A 12991-nucleotide genomic window follows, 5' to 3' on the forward strand; every position below is an offset into this window, starting at 1 on the left:
ATTCACAGCCCAGACTTTCCTGCCCTCTTGTGGAGAAAATACAGAGCTCTCTGAAATATAAATATGATGATGGCTTCTTAAAACTAGCAGATGGCTTTTCCGTGGTATATGTGATTTACTGTCGTGGTTGGATCCCCTGATGTTTACAGAGCTCTACTAAGCTGTTAAATGTTGTACCAAAATAAAATGTAAAATCTGAATAACAAAGAACTAAATCAGGTGTTAAGACTGCAAGAAACCATTTAATTTAGGACAAAGGGAAAATTGCAATGATTTGTTTTTAATAACACTTAGATGTATAATAAATATATTTTAAATACCCAGGAGAAGAGAGAAAGAGAAAGAGAATAGACTTTTCAAAGTAGCCATCAGAAAGCTCTCGTCCTGTTTCCCTCCTCCTACTCAATGGGCCATCAGGTCTCTCTGTGGGGGCTGCCACTGCACATTGTCATCTGGGCAGGACCAGCCTGTGACACAGAACACACAAATCCCATCAGCAACTCCTGTAAAATCAGAGAATTACCAAGTGGCTTTAGGTTGCTTTTAAAGAAATTTTGTAGACGTTGGTTTAAATTGACACAAGCAGAGGGGCTGGAGGCCCTGAGCCCTACATTCAAGGCCCAACTCTAACCAACAGCCAACTTACACTGTGGTTTAGGCACAAATCTACCCGCCACGCACAAGAAGATGTTAAATTTCAGGGCCGGCCTGGTGGCATAGCGGTTAAGTTCATGCACTCCACTTTGGTGGCCCAGGGTTCACTGGTTCGGATCCTGAGTGTGGACCTACGCACCTCTCATCAGGCCATGCTGAGGCCACGTCCCACACAGAGCAACTAAGAAGGATGTACAACTATGACATACAGTAGATAGTAGACATACTATCTACTGGGGCTTTGGGGAGAAAAAAGGAGAAAAGGAGGAAGATTGGCAACAGATGTTAGCTCAGAGCCAATCTTCCCCCCCCCAAAAAAAAAAAGAAGATGCTCAATTTCATTTTGTTTATCATATGTTCTAAAATTATCGTATGAAAGGTGTTTCAGTAAAATCCAAAGTTTTTTTTAAGGGTTTTATGAGTCAGGTAGAAGAAAAGAAAAATTTATAATTGATAAATTATCATGGAAATGTCTTAAAACTTCTGAAAGGTGGCATGATCTATTGTAGATAGAACTTTTTCCCAAGTTATAGACACTCAAATGTTCACTGGGCATTCCCCAGCATGGTGCTAAGCACCAGGGCAACACAAAAGAAGCACAAATCTTGACTCTCACCTCACATCACTAGACATTTACCCAAGTACTAACAGTGTGCAACTGGTCAGTCTATCAGGGAAACCAGGTACATGCAACAGCTGGGCAACAAGGTCCAAATGGGCAAACCAGACAATAATAAATGGGCCAGAGAGGGCAGGCTGGAACATCAGGGAATTCCCGGGGAGGAAATAGGACCTGGCCAGAGAGAGGAAGTTTGAAGAGAGAAGGAAGGGAGAAATCCGCTTCCCGCAGCACAAACTGGAGATGGCTTGTAAAAAAATTGAGCATGTTGGATTTGAAAGACCTCCACGACATGTTTCTCTAGGGAAAAAGTACCTGTCACAAAAGGAGGCAAGTTAGGTTGTCCAGGTAGAATGGAACCAGATTACTCAGAGCACGGACTGCAAGGCTCAAGTCTGGATTTCATCAATGGGAAGCCATGAGTGACATCTGGGTAGGGGTTTATTGATGACATTTCTGCAGATGATTCTGAAGAGAGTGTTTCCAACGCCCTGAGAGTGGGGATGCTCCAGGAAGGAAGGCTGTTAGGTGGTTGTTAAAGTGATTCACGCTGAGCTTGAGGGGAAGCAATGAATCCACAAGCTGTTGTTTTAAAAGATAATTAAGTATAGTGACTGGTTGACTATAAGAAAGAGAACCAAAAAATGCCTGAGGTTTAAATCCCACGGAGATGGTGGCACATGGCCTTGACACAATCAAGAAATTGGGCAAAGAGAAAATTCACATACTTTATGTTCACTGCCATCTCTCAGATCAGCCTTACATGCTACTTTATAAGAGTGGAAATTTTCCCTCCAAATTGTCTTTTAAAAATAAAGTTTTTCAAACTGCCTTTTAAAAAAAGATTCAGCAGAGTCTTTGAAAAAGAGCAGTCTTTGTTTCCATGCACAGAAACTGGAAGTTCTAGATGGCATCAAAATTTACCATCCATCATAATTATATACTCACAAGATTACATTAATAATAAGAATGCCGGGGCCGGCCCCGTGGCTTGGCGGTTAAGTGCGCGCGCTCCGCTGCTGGCAGCCTGGGTTCGGATCCCGGGCGCGCACCGACGCACCGCTTCTCCCACCTTGCTGAGGCCGCATCCCACATACAGCAACTAGAAGGATGTGCAGCTATGACATACAACTGTCTATTGGGGCTCTGGGGGAATAAATAAATTAATTAAATTAAAAAAAATAATAAGAAGAATGCCAATAATTTCTCAATTCATCTTCATTTAAACACTTATTGATAACCTAATCTACACTCAGCACTGTGCTACATGCTACAAGTAATTAAAAAGTAAGGAAATAAAACACAGTTCCTGATCCCAAGCACTTTTTAATCTATAAGAGGAATAAGACAAGTACATAAACCACTATAAAATAAAGCAGAATGTGATCAACGCTGTCTTAAACAGAGTATGAATAAAGTACATAGAAAGTCAGAGGAAATAAATCATTTCAACTAGAAATCAGGGACAGGAGTATATGTTCTGGGTCTTGAGGGGAAAGCACATTCCAGGTTGAGAGAGAAGTTGTTTTGTTTTTTTTTCAGACAAGAAGGTAGGAAAGCAAAAGTTCTATTCAGGGTACAAAACTAGATGAATCCTGAAAGATGAAACTGGAAAGTGTAGGCAATGGTCATTATTGCAATGGGCTTTGACTGGCAGATAAACGATGGCTAAGTAATTCCACAGAAAGGGCAGCCACTCAAGATTTCCAACAGGATTTTGGCATGATGGGATATGATCTGTATAAAATTCAGCAAATTCAATATTCTTTAGTACATTAATCTGGCAATAAGGTGCCTGGGACAGGAGAAAGACGAAAAAAAGACTAGAATAGGTGAATCAGGGGTAACAGAAACAAGGATTATCTTGAGGAATAACTCGCTTAGAACAAAAGTGATAAATAAAATGGATCATCTAATATCATGTTTTTGCCCAATACCTCCCATGATCTCAGTAGTAAGTAGGAGTGATAACAGACAGACTTCCAGCAGCATTTACATAAGTAAACACAAGCAGGATGCCTCTAGGCTACAGTTTTTCATTGGAATTCCCCATTCCCAGGTTCATCTTCCAACTAAGCTGCCAAAATAAATGGATATAACCTGTTGGCAGAGTTCAAAATTGAGCTAGTGAGGCCAATCCATGCACATGTTAGTGAACTTTTATTAGTGACTATCCCAGCCCAAACTAACATTTTCATTTTTATAACAGCAATTCTTCTAGAAGAATATAAATACTATTTATTGGTTAGAATACTATTCTCTCATGCTATCTGGCATTCTTCTCTCCATCTAGGATTAAAGCCAAAACGTGAAAGTCATCTACTTATTCCTGATAGCCCATGCCCAAGTCTACCCATTCGATTCGTAATTTTAACCCCGAATCAGACTATTTCAGTCGTTAGACCCCTGGGATAGAATCAATCTACAAACTCATGATTAGTTTTTTAAATGTAAATTTGCTGAATTATATACAGGTAAAATCTCGTCATAGTGAATTTAATTACAATAAAAAGATGTGGAAAAAGATCTGTGTCTCAAGAGAGGGGTGCCCTACCAATGCAATGATTTTCACAACTATGGAATTATTACTAATCTTTGACATGAAATAAACATTTCTTGTGAAGGGATTCTACCTCCTTCCAATAGAAAGGAAAGGAAGATTTTCTTTTGCTCTTTTATTCTTCCTCAAGAAATTACCCTTAAAAAATATATACTTCATATGAGATAAAGGTGGAATTGTAAATCAGTTAAAATTAAAAGCAGTTACTAATTTTTCCTATAAAATTAGCAAATATATATATTTTAATGATAATGATCATCTTTGGGGAAGATGTAGAAGCATGAACTGGTACATACTTTCTGGAGGGCAATTTGACAATATATATATCTGAAGTGCTAAAATATGCATACTATTTGTTCAAGCAATTCCATTTCTGGAAATTTATCCTAAGAATAAAGAAATAACAGATATATGCAGAAATTTAGCTTTCAGAATGTTCACTGAAATGCTATTTATAACATAAAATTGGAAACTACAAAATAGGAATAGAAGGAAAGTACCTCAACATAATAAAGGCTATTTATGACAAACCCACAGCCAACATCATACTCAATGGAGAAAGACTGAAAGCCATTCCCCTGAGAACAGGAATGAGGCAGAGCTGCCCACTCTCACCACTCCTATTCAACATAGTACTGGAGGTTTTGGCCAGAGCAATTAGGCAAGAAAAAGGAATAAAAGGAATCCAAATAGGTAACAAAGAAGTGAAACTCTCACTATTTGCAGATGACATGATTTTATATATAGAAAACCCTAAAGAATCTGTTGGAAAACTATTAGAAATAATCAACAACTACAGCAAAGTTGCAGGGTACAAAATCAATCTACAAAAATCAGTTGCATTTCTGTATGCTAATAACGAACTAACAGAAAGAGAGCTCAAAAAGATAATACCATTTACAATTGCATCAAAAAGAATAAAATACCTAGGAATAAATCTTCCCAAGGAAGTGAAAGACCTATACAATGAGAACTACAAGACATTATTGAAAGAGATTGATGATGACATACAGAAATGGAAAGATATCCCATGCACGTGGATTGGAAGAATAAACATAGTTAAAATGTCTATAAAGCAATCTACAGATTCCATGAAATCTCAATCAGAATCCCAATGACATTCTTCATGGAAATAGAAAAAAGAATACTAAAATTTACATGGGGCAACAAAAGACCCCGAATAGCTAAAGCAATCCTAAGAAAAAAGAACAAAGCAGGAGGCATCACAATCCCTGACCTCAAAACATACTACAAAGCAATAGTAATCAAAACAGCATGGTACTGGTACAAAAACAGACACACAGATCAATGGAACAGAACTGAAAGCCCAGAAATAAAACCAAACATATACGGACAGCTAATTTTCGACAAAGGAGCTAAGAACATACAATGGAGAAAGGAAAGTCTCTTCAATAAATGGTGTTGGGAAAACTGGACAGCCACATGCAAAAGAATGAAAGTGGACCATCTGCTATCACCATTCACAAAAATTAACTCAAAATGGATCAAAGACCTGAAAGTGAGACATGAAACTATAAAACTCATAGAAGAAAATATAGGCAACACACTATTTGACATTGGTCATAAAGGAATTTTTTCGGATGACATGCCTACCCAGACTAGGGAAACTAAAGAAAAAATAAACAAGTGGGACTTTATCAGATTAAAGAGCTTCTACAAGACAAACGAAACCAGAATCAAGATGAACAGACAACCCACCAGCTGGGAGAGAATATTTGCAAAACGTACATGTGACAAGGGGTTGATCTCCATAATATATAAAGAACTCACACAACTGAACAACAAAAAAACAAACAACCCGATCAAAAAATGGGCAGAGGAAATTAACAGACACTTCTCCAAAGAAGATATACAGATGGCCAATAGGCACATGAAAAGATGTTCAACATCATTAATCATCAGGGAAATGCAAATCAAAACAACACTAAGATATCACCTCACGCCCGTTAGAATGGCTATAATCACCAAGACAAAAAACAACAAATGTTGGAGAGGATGTGGAGAAACAGGAACCCTCATACACAGCTGGTGGGAATGCAAACTGGTGCAGCCTTTATGGAAAACAGTATGGAGATTCCTCAAAGAATTAAAAATAGAGATACCCTATGATCCAGCTATCCCACTACTGGGAATCTATCCAACGAACCTGAAATCAACAATCCAAAGAGGCTTATGCACCTCTATGTTCATTGCAGCATTATTCACTATAGCCGAGAAGTGGAAGCAACCTAAGTGTCCCTCGACTGATGATTGGATCAAGAAAATGTGGTATATATATACAATGGAATACTACTCAGCCATAAAAAAAGACAAAATCGTCCCATTTGCAACAACATGGATGGGCCTGGAGGGTATTATGTTAAGTGAAATAAGCCAGGAAGAGAAAGACAAACACTGTATGATCTCACTCATATGTGGAATATAAACCAACACATGGACAGACAAAACTGTATTGTGGTTACCAGGGGCAATGGGGGTGGGGAGTAGGCACAAGGGATGAAGGGAGACATATATATGGTGATGGACAAACAAAAATGTACAACCCAAAATTTCACAATGTTAAAAACTATTAAAACATCAATAAAATAAAAAAAACATAAAAAATAAAAAAATTGGAAACTACAAAAATATTAAAAACATCTATTTAAATGAATTATAATACATCCATATAATAGAATACTATGCAGCTATTTAAAATGATGCCAAGAAAACTGTTATAATTATTGAAATGCAGCAAATTACAAAACAGTACAGTGTGACTCGGCTTTTGTAAAATGTACATATTTGAATTTTTAATATAGAATAAAAGACTAAATAAAAGAAACTGAAATTATAGTGGTGATTCTGTCTGGTGTTAGGTTCAGAAGTATTTTTTATTTTATCTTTATCCATTATTTCTAATTTTTTTCAATGAATACTTATTTTTATAATAAGAAAAATACAAAAAACTACCCTTCAGCTGCCTTTTTCCCTCCACTCCTCATATATCCTACCCCTACAGGAAAAACCCACCTGAACTCTCAAAATAACCACCAAAAAACAAAATACACAAACAAACATGCACAACAGAAATGTAACCCAACACTATTTCTTAATTTCTCCTGCTCAATTTAGAGGACTTATCTTCATGGCTTATTCATCGCAATGTGCCTATCTTTACAGCTTCTATTGATAAGCATTGTCATCTCTAGACATGCGCTCTTCAGAACAAATCCTAATACAAAATAAAAACTTGGATTGCTTATATTCACTACCATAGAAATTGATCTTTAACATTATTTGCTTGTCAAATCTGGATAGATAGGAGATCACGACTGAACAAAAACAATGGTAACACTTTTGTAAATTTTGCCTGTCGCGTGATGGGAAACAGCAAAAAACTGAGACTGTGATTTCTTCTTTTAGAGCTTTAACCTAAAGAGTTCGTCCTAATGATGCCCCTGGTGGCAGGTAACATTTAATTTTTCTCTGTGTCATCGAAAAAGAATTAGACGTAAAACTCAGGTAAGAGATTAATATTTCACACCCTGAGGCTAAATACTTCAACATGAATATTCCTAAAGGCCTATTCTGAGTGAAATCTCATGTGAGTGTAGATTTTTGTGTGTGTGTGTGTGTGAGGAAGATCAACCCTGAGCTAACATCCATGCTAATCCTCCTCTTTTTGCTGAGGAAGACCGGCTCTGAGCTAACATCTATTGCCAATTCTCCTCCTTTTTTTTCCCCCAAAGCCCCAGTAGATAGTTGTACATCATAGTTGCACATCCTTCTAGTTGCTGTATGTGGGACGCGGCCTCAGCATGGCCGGAGAAGTGGTGCGTCAGTGCACGCCCGGGATCCAAATCCGGGCCACCAGTAGCAGAGCGCGTGCACTTAACTGCTAAGCCACGGAGCCGGCCCCAGTGAGTGTAGATTTTAAATGCTTGAATATTTTAAATATTCAGAGACTGGGCACTCCATAGAGAAACGCAAGAATTCAGTCAACTATCAGACTACTAACTGCAGGTCTCAACATCGACTATGGCAAAATTCATTTCTCTCACACACACACCATATTACTACAGCCTCCTTCTGAAAGTCTGAACCTGGCTGTCTTTTTTCTGAGTCTCTTCTTATTGGTGATGAAGGTAAGTGTTGATGATCACTAGGAACGGAAAATCAGAGTTACTCCCTGAGGCTGCAGATGCCTGACTATGTCTGTGTCCTCTGGTAGGTTCCAAAAGGACTCAGGAGGGCAAGGGAAGGAAAGGTGGAAAGGAAACGTAGGCAGGACAATCCTGATGCTGGTTGGATTCACGTTACTGTAGCCCCCTCCACCATGACCGTAGGATCCCCTATGGTATAGGCTCCAGGTGAATGTCCTATCTTATCCTCCCCTGTGAAAACACTGCTCTTGGTCTCTGGTAGTACTTTCCACCTTAAGGAAAAGGGATTGCTCAAAGAACTCTCTTAAGCCTCGTAGAACAAAGCCTCGTGGAACAAAAAGGGGGGAGGAGGGTGGATAATAGAAATAATAAGGGCAGAACTAAAGAGATAAAGAGGAGAAAAGTAAAAATAATGAACTGTCTGGCCAAACAACAACTGAGTCAGCTAGGGACCAATGATAATAAAAGCCTTACAGGTGTAAACAAAAGAGGAAAAAAGTTTAGTGTGGTATCCCAAGCAATGAAGTAATAGAAAGAAATTTAATCGACATAAAATGTAGGCCTATGGTAAACTTCCAACACATCTAGGATTTTGTAGAATGTTTTCCCCATGCAGTAAGGTATTTTTCCCTCTGAATGACAATTAAAACATGGCAAGACAAATCGGTCAATAATACTCTTTATGGAATGATCTTGCCTTGAGTCTCATATTCAGACTGTATGACCAGATAAACAGATATACCATCTGAAGATTCCTCCCATATCTGAGACCTGAGATGTGCATTTCCTCTGTTCTCATATCTGGCAAATAAATACTCAACGCATAGCTGCTCCTCCATTAGTGTTCCTGTCCCTCCGCCATCTCATCCATGTAAAGTACTCTGTGTCACCTTACATGTAAATGTCTAAGAAATAAATTTCAGCAATTGACTGAGGGTCAAATGACAGAGCAAACATGTCTTCTCTCAGGAGATCTCCTTGAGATCTGTTTCCTGCCGATTCTGATGTCCCCATGGTGCACCCCACACAGAGAAGATAGACTTGTGGTTCTGGTACCACATAAGGACCTAGACCAAGAAGAATGAGATAACCTAAAAACACAAGGAAGAAAATCAAAGCACAGGGCTGAGATGGAATAGCAGGGCTTACATTCATTCAACAAACATTTACAACATATCTGCTACAGGCCATTTTTTTTTTTATCTTATCCCACTAGAACATAAGCTCCAAATCAGCAGGGACCTTTACTGTCTTCCATCCTCTTTTAGGGAAGGAAGAGGAGGTTCTCAATAAGCCAGTTTTGATTTCATTGTTTTTCTCTGTTTTTCTGTTTTCTATTCAATGATGTTTGCTCTTATCTTTTATTTCCTTTCTTCTGCTTAGTTTTGGTTTAATTTTCTCTCTTTTCCTTCTAAGGTGGAAGGCAGAAGTTTCCTAAGGTGAGGTCACTGAATTGAGACTTTTCTTCTTTCTTAATATAGGCATTTAGTGCCATAAATTTCCTCTACCACTCCTTCAGTTGCAGCCACAAATTGTGTTATTTTGTGCTTTCATTTTCATTCAGTTAAAAATACTTTCTAAGGTCCCTTTGCTTTCTTCTTTGACACATAGCCTACTGAGAAGTATGTTGTTTTGTCCAAATGTTTGGGAGGTTTTTCATATTTCTGTTATTAATTTCCAAGTTAATTCTACTGAAGTCAGAAAACATACTTTGTATAATTTTAATCCTTTTAAATTTATTGAGACTTGTTTTATAGACCATAATATGGTCTAGCTTGACAAATATTTCATAGTCACCTGAAATTTTGCTGTTGTTGTGTGGAATGTTCCATAAATGACAATTATGTAAGGTTGGTTGATAAAGTTATTCAAGTCTTCTATGTCCTTCCTGAATTTTTGCTTTCTTCTTCTATCAATGATTGAGAGAAGTGATAAAATCTTTAACTGTGATTGTCAATTTGCCTATGTCTCCCGCATTTCTATCAGTTTTTGCTTAATATACCTCGAAGATCTATTATTAGGTACATAAACATTTAGGATTGTTATATCCTCTTGATAAATTGACTCCTTTATCATTTTATTCATGAAATAATTTTTTATCCCTGGTAATCTTTTCTCAGGAATCTACTAACCATACTGACAAGGAGAAAAAGAGAGAAGATACAAATTATCAGTATCAGGAATGAGAGGTGACATCACTACAGATCCTACAGATAGGAAAAGGATAATAAAAAATATAAACAATTTTATGCCGATAAATTCAACAATCTAGATGAATGAACAGATTCCTTGAGAGACACAAACTACCAAAGCTCACTCAAAAAGAAATAGATAACCTTAAAAACTCTATGCCTATTAAAGAAATTGAATTTGTAGTTAAAATCTATCCCATAAAGAACACTCAAGGCCCAGATAGTTTCACTGGTGAATTATACCAAACACTTAAGAAAGAAGTACTATGAAATCTACACAAATTCTTCCAGAAAATGGAAGAAGAGGGAATGTTTCCCAACACATTTTATAAAGGCAGCATTACCCTGATAGCAAAACCAAAGACATTACAAAAAAGAAAACTGCAAACCAACATCCTTCATAAACATCGATGCAAAAATTCTTAACTAGGGGCCGGCCCCGTGGCTTAGTGGTTAAGTGCGCGCGCTCTGCTGCTGGCGGCCGGGGTTCAGATCCCCGGCGCACACCGGCGACACACTGCTTCTCCGGCTATGCTGAGGTCGCGTCCCACATACAGCAACTAGAAGGATGTGCAGCTATGACATACAACTATCTACTGGGGCTTTGGGGGGAAAATAAATAAATAAAATCTTTAAAAAAAAAAATTCTTAACAAGACTTTAACAGATTAAATCCAACAATATATAAAATGGGTAACACAGCACGACCAAGTGGGTTTAACCCAAGGAATGCAAGGTTGAGTTAATATTCAAATATCAATGAATGTAATTCACCACTTTAACAAACTAAAAAAGAAAGACCTATGATCATCTCAATAGATGGAGAAAAAGTATTTGACAAAATTCAACCTCCATTCTTCATAAAACGTCTCAGCAAATGAGGAATAGAAGAGAATTTTCCCAACCTGATAAAAGACATCTATGTAAACTTATATCTGACAGCACAGTTAATGGTCAAAAACTGATGAATACTTTCTCTCTAGATCAGGAACAAGGCAAAGACGTTCAGCTTCACCACTTCTATTCAACATTATATTGTTGGTTTTTAGCCAGTGAATAAGGCAAGGGAAAGGAAACACATCCAGATTGGAAAGTATAAGTGAAACTGTATTTATTCAGAGACAACATTGTCATCTATGTAGGAAATCCTACAGATTCTATAAAAAAATAATTTTTTTAACTAGAACTAATAAATGTGTTCAATATGGTAATAGAATGCAAGGTCAATATACAAAAATTAGTTATATATCTACATACTAGCAAGGAAAAAAACCAAAAAATAAAATTAAAGAAACAATAACAACTACATCAATAAAGAGTAAGAAACACGTAGGTATAAATTTGACCAAAAAAGGTATATACAGTGCTCTCTTGTATATAGAGAAAAATTAAAGACCTAAATAAGTGAAGTGATATACCAAAAGACTCAATATTGTTAAAATGTCAGGTCTCCCCCAATTGATCTATAGACTCAAGGCAATCCCAATCAAAATTCCTGCAGGCATTTTGTAGAAAGGATACAATGAAAAATAGCAAGGAACCTCCCTAGTGCCCAGATCATGGTGTTAAAACATCATTTCCTACCAAAAGAAAATAGGGCTTCTTGGAGAACTAATTGACTCTAAGACTTTGGTGGAAAATGAATAAAATGAGCCTGAACATTTTGTTATCCCACATAGCAGGAAAGCTAGGGTCATGCCAAGGACTGGGGAGCAAATTTAAACCAGGGATGATTGGCCAAACCTGGGATAATTTGAGCTTCAATAAGGATTGAAACATATTTGACAGGTTTCAATGAGTTCCTATCAACGAGTTGATAGGTTTCATGAACTCCATGAATTCACGACAAAATAACTTAAAGAAATTTATCAGCCACCTTCAGAGCATAATAAGAAATTAATTCATTATCTTGAAAAAAGATAAGTAACAGGAACGAGTCAAGCATTCATCCTACCTTTCTTTTCTGAACCAAACAGATGAGGGGTAGTGTCTCTTAAAAATATATATATCCAAGGCCCGGCCCAGTGGCGCAGCCGTTAAGTGCACGCACTCCACTTTGGCAGCCCAGGGTTCGCAGGTGCGGATCCCGGGCGCGCACCTACACACCGCTTGTCAAGCCATGCTGTGGCAGCGTCCCATATAAAGTAGAGGAAGATGGGCACGGATGTTAGCCCAGGGCCCATCTTCCTCAGCAAAAAGAGAAGGACTGGTATCAGATGTTAGCTCAGGGCTGATCTTCCTCACACACACACAAAAAAGTATATCCAAGTAATTAATGAATTAAATAACTAATGATCTAGATTGGGAGAGAAAACGAAACTGGAATAAAAATATTAAATGCTAAACCAAGGGCAAAATAAGTTGAAACAGGACTAGAACAATGAAAGATTTCAAGGAAGCAGTGAATATGACTAAGTATGGGGCTGTGGTTCCAAAATATAGGGATCAGCTTTAGAAAAGAGAAAAGAAACATCTTCTGAGACTGCTAGAAAAATATAAAAGTCCTAAGGGCTATAAAACAATGTGTCAACTGTAGGATATGCAGTCCAACTAAGTAGTCTAATCTCTCATAAATTAGGAGGTCAAGCCACACTCTAAGAGAAACCATAAGTTATTTACAGCAAGTATAAATAGAAAAAAGCAGAGGGAAGAGGCCAGGACTTGGTGTATACTACTGTTGACTGCATGCCGTGGAGTCAGGATGGAGTGTGAGAGTGTGTGATAGTGTGTGTGAGTGTGTGTGTGTGTTAGAGGTGGGGAACCAGAGAGGAAAGCCTGATAAACTGCAAATGGTAAAGTAT

Source organism: Ceratotherium simum, chromosome 30, assembly GCF_057802395.1.
Source record: "Ceratotherium simum simum isolate JZ-2026a chromosome 30, ASM5780239v1, whole genome shotgun sequence".
Taxonomy (NCBI): domain Eukaryota; kingdom Metazoa; phylum Chordata; class Mammalia; order Perissodactyla; family Rhinocerotidae; genus Ceratotherium; species Ceratotherium simum.